The sequence below is a fragment of the Plectrocnemia conspersa genome, unplaced genomic scaffold, assembly GCF_051122295.1.
Source record: "Plectrocnemia conspersa isolate PC_06_02 unplaced genomic scaffold, ASM5112229v1 ptg000012l, whole genome shotgun sequence".
NCBI lineage: Eukaryota > Metazoa > Arthropoda > Insecta > Trichoptera > Polycentropodidae > Plectrocnemia > Plectrocnemia conspersa.
The window spans coordinates 30985639-30993110 of record NW_028277176.1 but is presented as its reverse complement, the minus strand read 5'-3'; positions in this window follow the sequence as shown (position 1 = coordinate 30993110).

Genomic DNA, 7472 nt, shown 5'->3' with positions numbered 1-7472 from the left:
GAAAACACGCTGTTGAAAATGTGATGAATCGTATAAGACAAATACATATGTTATTATTTATACACAAGATCTGAGTTTCTAAATAATTTAATGAAGTTTAAGAACGATGTATAAATATATTTAGGTACTTATAGAAATTAGTTTTATCACTCATTTCACGAATGATAGAGACAAATTTTAGTCTCACGCTCAACGAGTAGTCCTGACATTATATTTTACGATTTAGCTAAATTAGTAAATAATTTTAAAATCATATTTTTGGAGCACTTAATGAAGGGATTAAATTGCCAGTTAAACGGAATATGTTTCAGAATTTTCTAGTCCACTTATACACTTGCTGTAACAACATACATGCGTCACTATACTAAACCTACATTTATCGATTTATTTAACTGGATTTTCACCAATTTGTTACTCAAAAAACGACCAATAGCTACTTTTCAACCCACAAAAACAATTTACAAAACAATAGATAGGGGCTTAGTTTTAATTGCATTATTTTTTAATTGCGTTATTGCACTCTTGTAAATATTGAACTAATTTAAAATAGGTGTTTGAAAAACTCGAATACTGTGAGCTCTAGCGTCATTAAATTTGTACAGCTAATTAGGTCTACAGTTTGTAGGTGAAAGAAAATCATTTCCATCATAAGTTATGATACTTCTATTTAATATCCATTTAATTTAAAAATTCAAGTTTCCATTTCAAAAAGTATTTAATCTCTAACGAATTTTACATTTTTTTATGAAACCATTTTTATTTGTGAACTCTTTTTACTTCTTTACCTTTATTAAAATAAAAAAAACTATTCGATAAACGCCGCAAGAATTAGGTAGATTTATTTTTATAAAAGTTTGTAAAAAAATATATATACATATATATTAACTATAATTTTTTAAACGAACTTAAATTAATTTTACTTATACTCAAAAGCACAGATTTGTACATGACCTATTTTTAGAAATAGTTTCATGTCGATAGCATTAAAAATTCGGTATATTTCTTAAGAAATCTACTTAAATACTAAAACAGAATTCAGCTATGTTTAAAATACTAGTTAGAGTCAAAGCATATCGGTGACTGTCTCGTCCCAAGAGCTCATAATTTCGCCCATTACGCTCATAATTTTGCGCTTTGCCCTCGAACTTATAGATAAACTTCACGCTTTTTATTTATTTATTTATTTTTTTATTTAAAATCTGACCATCATGACACCACAGGTTTTTTCAATGCAACATGATTACCATTAATTATACCATAATATATTAAAAAAATATTATGGTGCACACAAAATACAGATTGGACATATTTTTTCCAGCTTTTCATGGCTATAGTCGAAACATTATTGTGTTTGGAAAACTTGTTGAAATAGCTCGCACAGGAGTGAGAATAGGGGACGCGATCGCGACTTTCTAGTGCAATGGTGCACAAAATATTTGCATTTCCAACCCTCCATTTTGTTTGAAATTCGGTCGCGACCCAAAGACATTTTTTAATCGTCCAAGTAGTTGGAGTGAATTTTTTTATGAAGCTCAACTTATGCTTTTGGCTTGTTAGAGGTCTAAATAACCTTCATAATTATATAAAACAATTGTTTTATTTATGCACGTAAGGTATTTTAATTTAGTGTGAGGTATGCGCTTACAAAGAGATTCTTTTATGTTCGGATCTGTATTGGAATATCCTCTGGGTTCACATTAATCGATATTTTGTTTTAATGATCAAACTTTGGTTTCACATAAATAGAGACTGAGAAAGTACGCGATTTGTGTCGCGTCGCTTGGCACTATATCAGGCGGCTAGTGGCGCTGTATCATGTTACCTGTACTTGATTTTTATTGAATCTTATTTGTTTTGTCAAATTAATAATTTTATTTATTATAAATTATAATATTTTTGTTGAATCAATACCGTAATTTTTTTTCGAACATTGACGGAATGCCGGCATCGCCCCTTAGCAACATTAAACTTAACCCTTATGCTATACAAGTTGTATAAGACTAACTACTGACCTGAAAGAACAAGGCTCGAATCCTTTAAGAACCTTAGTGATTTTTAATTTCAATGATTTTTTATATCACACGGATTAATATCGTGATGATAAATTGAAATCGAATTAGGTCATTTATATTAGGTATTAAAAATTATCTAATAGTAAATTACTTCAATTTATAGAGAATATCATGTTAAAAAGTTTTTCATTAAATATGCTATGAATTATATCCCATTGCTCCTAGCAAAATGGCACTAGGATACAAGCACGGATACGTGTAAAGATATCTTAGAAAATTTCTTTAAATGCTTTCCAACAGCAAAAAGTATTCGCTTTTCTTTGATTCATAAGAATGCATTATAAGATAAGAATGATGATAAAATACAAATATTATTATAAAATATATGACTAATTTCATGCACTACGAAGGGATCTAGGTATTTCTTATATGATATTAATATAAAATCTATTCATGGGAGAAAACGTTTTAGAAAACGCAATTTTCTATTATTTAAAATCAAGCACGGTTCGAATCAATTACTATAAAATGAACCATCAATGATCACGTAAAAAATCTGAAAGTCAATGATGATATGTACCGTACGTATTATACCTAATATTATATGCATGTTCCTAATGCGATTTTCGGACACGTCTATGGTGAATCAATTGCAAAACCCATCGGATCGTTCATAATTAGCTGTTTCCTATTTACAAACGGCCTTTTATCTTAATTTTTTATTTTTGGAATGGTAGAAATGATGGCATTTCGTTGTATTGTATATAGAGACGTTGCGTACGAATCTTCCACTTGCGCAACAGCGATTAATCGTATCGCTTCACTTTCCCATCGAATTTTTCGATGGTATTTGCCTGACATTTCAGAGCAAAACAATTAAATCTGTGTCGAATGTGCGTCGCAATTATCAACAAATGAAATAATAAGAGTTGCGATGCGATTTCAACAATGGATCGGTCTGCTTTTGTGAAGAGTTGAGGGTTAAAATCGTTTTATAACTGGTTAATTCACGTCATAAAATTGAAATACAATATGGAAAATTCAACAGAATTATATCTTTCAATTAGGATGTAAGCAAGCATCACACGTGATGATGAAATATGATTACACGTCAACGTTAAAAGTTTTGCGTGCATGGTAAATGAGTAGTTACTTTTTTTAGTGGCTAGAGAGTAAAATGCGCGAATGTTCGTAAAAAGTACCTATTGTGTTCCAGTCATTATTTACATGCGCAGCAACCGAGACAGATTAAAAGGAAAATCGTGAAAATGTACTTGAACTGCGATAATGAATCGGAACATAAAAAACCTGATAAACGGCTGTGTATGTGCCATTATTCTCAGTTAGTTAATAATTGGTAATCAATTAACTGGCAATTGAATAACACTAAAAAGTAGTTAGTTGAGAATTTTGAGTAAGTAGCTAATGGTTTAGAATATTGTGTAAATGCTAACAACGATTAATAAAAACATGTTTGAAAAAGCGTCAATTTATTTGAATATCGACTTTGTACATTGGGAAATATTATAAAAGTAGAAAAGATATTTTTATCGTAACATATTATAGTTTTTATTCGGCCTTTTTTAAGCTTTCATATTTTCCTTTACTTCTTGGACTATTTGCCATAAAAAGTAGGTAGTTTAATCCTATGATCCCGGACGATTTAACACATATATGATATTTTGGCAAAAATAATCAAATTGGTATAAATACAAATTTTAAATGTTCGATACACCTGCACTTGTTACGTGCGGGATTGGGGAATACATACAATTTTAATGGTGCAAAGCGTAATTATAACAATATCAGAGTTGTAAGCAATTTTATAATTTAAATTTATATGAAGAACAAAGATGTCCATAACGCCTGAACATTTTTCTTAAGTTATTTAAAGTCATATTAGAAATGAAATAAATAAAACGTATTTTAAATATTTCATTGATTATATAAATATAATAAAATAGGAAACAAATAAAACATTTTTTTTATAAATAAACTTTTATAGTCTAATAAGATTAATATTAGTACATTACTTGAATTAAATTCCATTTAATTATAAAAATTAAATTAAAAAAAAATATATATATCCCAATTAAAAAAAAATTAATTTCAATGATAAATAATATAAAAAAATCTTTTATATAGTTTAAATTAATATAATGTTATAAATAATATTATATTAATGTTAATTTTGATATATATATCATTCCCCACAAAAATATTTACTATCACTGTCGACAAGCTTTAGTGGACCAAAAACACGTTCCAAATCACTAGCCAAATGCTTTGCAGGTCGTTGACAAAGTCCATAGATTTTAAAATCCAGGCCGATGAAGTCTATATCGATTATCAATAAGCATTCGACAAATTTTGTAATGAATTTTTTCTTTGAAAGTTTAGCAATTTCAGTTTCTCGAATAGTTTTGTTAACTTTTATTCAAGTTATTAAAGTGCCATTTTAATTTAATAGCACCATGTCTTCCCATTGGCGTAGCTATGGTGGGGCGAGGGGGGTGGGCCGCCCCGGGCGGCACTTGCTTGGGGGCGGCAATCGTCTAGTGTGGTACTTAACCCTAAATGCACTAAAATACATATATATATATATATATTCACGAATAGCAAGAGCTTAACAATAACCAATTAATTCTTTTTAAAAATGCTGATTTTTTGACCATGCAAAAAATGTATAGAGGAGGGGGGCGGCAATTTAAAGGATCGCCCCGGGCACCACATACCCTAGCTACGCCACTGTGTCTTCCTGGGTGGCTAATTTAACCTTGATCTATATTTTTCTCATATACGTCAGAAACTGCTCTTGAAGAACGCTTCTCACTCTCTTGGGCGAATTATGATGTGACGACACGTTGCTTATTAATGTCGCAAACGGGCGCACAAGCAACGGTGGTCTCACAGAAGAATTCTTACCGTGAGAATGGACCGCCTTGGTCAACGTGGTTTTGAAATTTTTTCGTTGTCAAAACTATTTTCTTTATTTTTCTTTGCAAAATATTCACTCGAATAAAATTCTCATCTCGGCAGCGCCCCGCGGGAAGCCGGCGAAAAATTGCGATATGCACTGACTAGACATCTTGTAAACATAATATAATAATAGATCATAATTTCTTAATGTGTCACGATTTGAAATTTACTTATTAGTTATGATGATACAAAAATACTATGTTTTAAATGTAACGTAATATTATGCAATCGCATTATAGCGGCAATAAAATTATTCTATAATCGCTATTGTTATACGATTATAGATTTATTTTGAGAAACGCAGTATAAATTTATTCTAAATATTTTTAAATTAAGTACTGTTTTTCTATCCATAGATCGCAATGTATTATTGGATTAGAACAGAATTCACAAAAGAATGCATCCAAAGATAGAAAGGCGGCTTCTGCAATTGTCGATGGTCGAAAGTTGGGTCGGCCTTTTCTTCGTCGAAGCTCATATGTATTTAGTGGATCTAAATTAAAGTTCTAATGCCTTGAATTAAGGCACGTCATTACAGCTTTTTCCAGTGTGGGGAGGGGCGGGGCAAAAGTTAGCTAGCCAATGATCGTTTTTTTTAATATTTCAATTTCATTAAGTGACATGCATTTTTCTGGCCAAATTCAAAGCGGACGTCACTATTTATAATTCACGTCAAAATCAATAAAATCATGCCGTCGCAATGGAAACGCTAAAACGCTAGGTAGCGTCCATATAAAGACTTTTTATAGCAATATTACGATTTACAATACATGAGAATCGAATGAAGTATATATAAACCGAGCTTTGCCCAATAAGAGAGCACAAAAAACAATTATTCCTTCTCAGAAGTCAAGAATCCACGTCAAAAGTAATAAAATCGTTTTGACGCCGTCGCAGTCGAAACGCTCGGTTATCTAGCGCTCATACTACGACTTTTTAAAATAATATTACAAATTAAATGTAGCATTGAGCAATAGGAAAGGGCAAAAAACAATTATCCTTTCTAAGAAGTTAAAAATCCACATCTAAAGCAATAAAATAGTACCGTCGCCGTCGCAGTGGGAGCGCTTGTTACTGAGCGTTTCCACTGCAACGGCGCCAACACGATTTTATTGCTTTTGACGTGAATTTTTTACTTCTGAGAAGTGATAATTCTTTTCGCGCCCTCCTATTGACTAAAATTAGATTTGAATATGCTTTAACCTCACTTTAATATATATAATCCATAGTAATATCGGTAAGGATAGCTGTTATATTCTTAAAACATAGTAATATTAAAGTGCAGACTAACTATGGAGCAATATGCGAGATGCGACGTCTGTTTGTACTTCTTCTTCCGCTTATTTTCCCCTGAGAGGTGGGTTGGTTTAGTTTGTATTTTGGATTTGACTAAGCTTTAATTAGTTTTTGGTCAAGTTGGGTTTGGTTAATTCTGTAGGTTAGGTTTGGATTTCAATAGTAAATTAACTGGCAAATTAGTTTCATACATTTTAGAGCAGAAATATATAAGTAATATATGTAGAAGTAGAACTATATAACTACTGATGGAAATGTATTTGGAATTCACTAGTAAAAATATAACTTTACTGAAAAATACATATTCACTGTAATATTTATACATCGCATGTAAATAAATAATGATGAGTATGTAAATGTAAATATTACTACGTATGGAAAAGTTGAAATAATATAAGTTTACTAACACCTGCCTGTGAAAATATATTCAGGTATGATTTGACTAAAATTATATATATTAAGAAATATTTTCTGGATAGATTAGAGACTATTTTTTTAGATTTTCTTTGAGGGATGACCTGAGAATTTCTGGATTAGAATTAGAGACATCATTTCAGCTTGAGGGGAAGGGACAAAATTCTGATGAAAGTGGATGTTCAAGTTGTAGAAGTATCAGAGAAAGTATCTAAGGAAGTGTTGTTAGTTGCCCGCTTATACCAATTACAAGATTTTGTTTTCCGCCCCTTTCGGTGAGACGGTCAATTATAAAATGATGGCCGTTAGGTGATATTTTTAGAACAGATTGCCGTTGGCTGCTACAGAAAATTACGAACCGCCATTTTAGATGGCAATTATCCTTTCTCAAAGCTTTTGCAATGGATACTTTTAATCTTTCTGGTTCATGACGAATACTTTGACTTAACCCTTTGAGTAGTGAGTTAATTTATACACATTTGTTAGTTTTACGTTTTTCCATCGTTATTTTATATTGCATTTATAGTAAATTATATAAAAATGATTCCCAACGTTTTATTGCTTTGATTTATTTTACTATTTTTTTGTGCTATGTTTTAATATTAATTTTACTTATATATATCATTAGGCTTTTGTGGATTTTTTTTTGATTTGATTTAAAATTAATATAAAATAAATTTTGTAGTACTCTAATTTATTGGTATTATTTTATATAAAAAGCATTTATACTAAAGCAAATTAAATTTGTTTCTTCAGTTATATATGTAAATA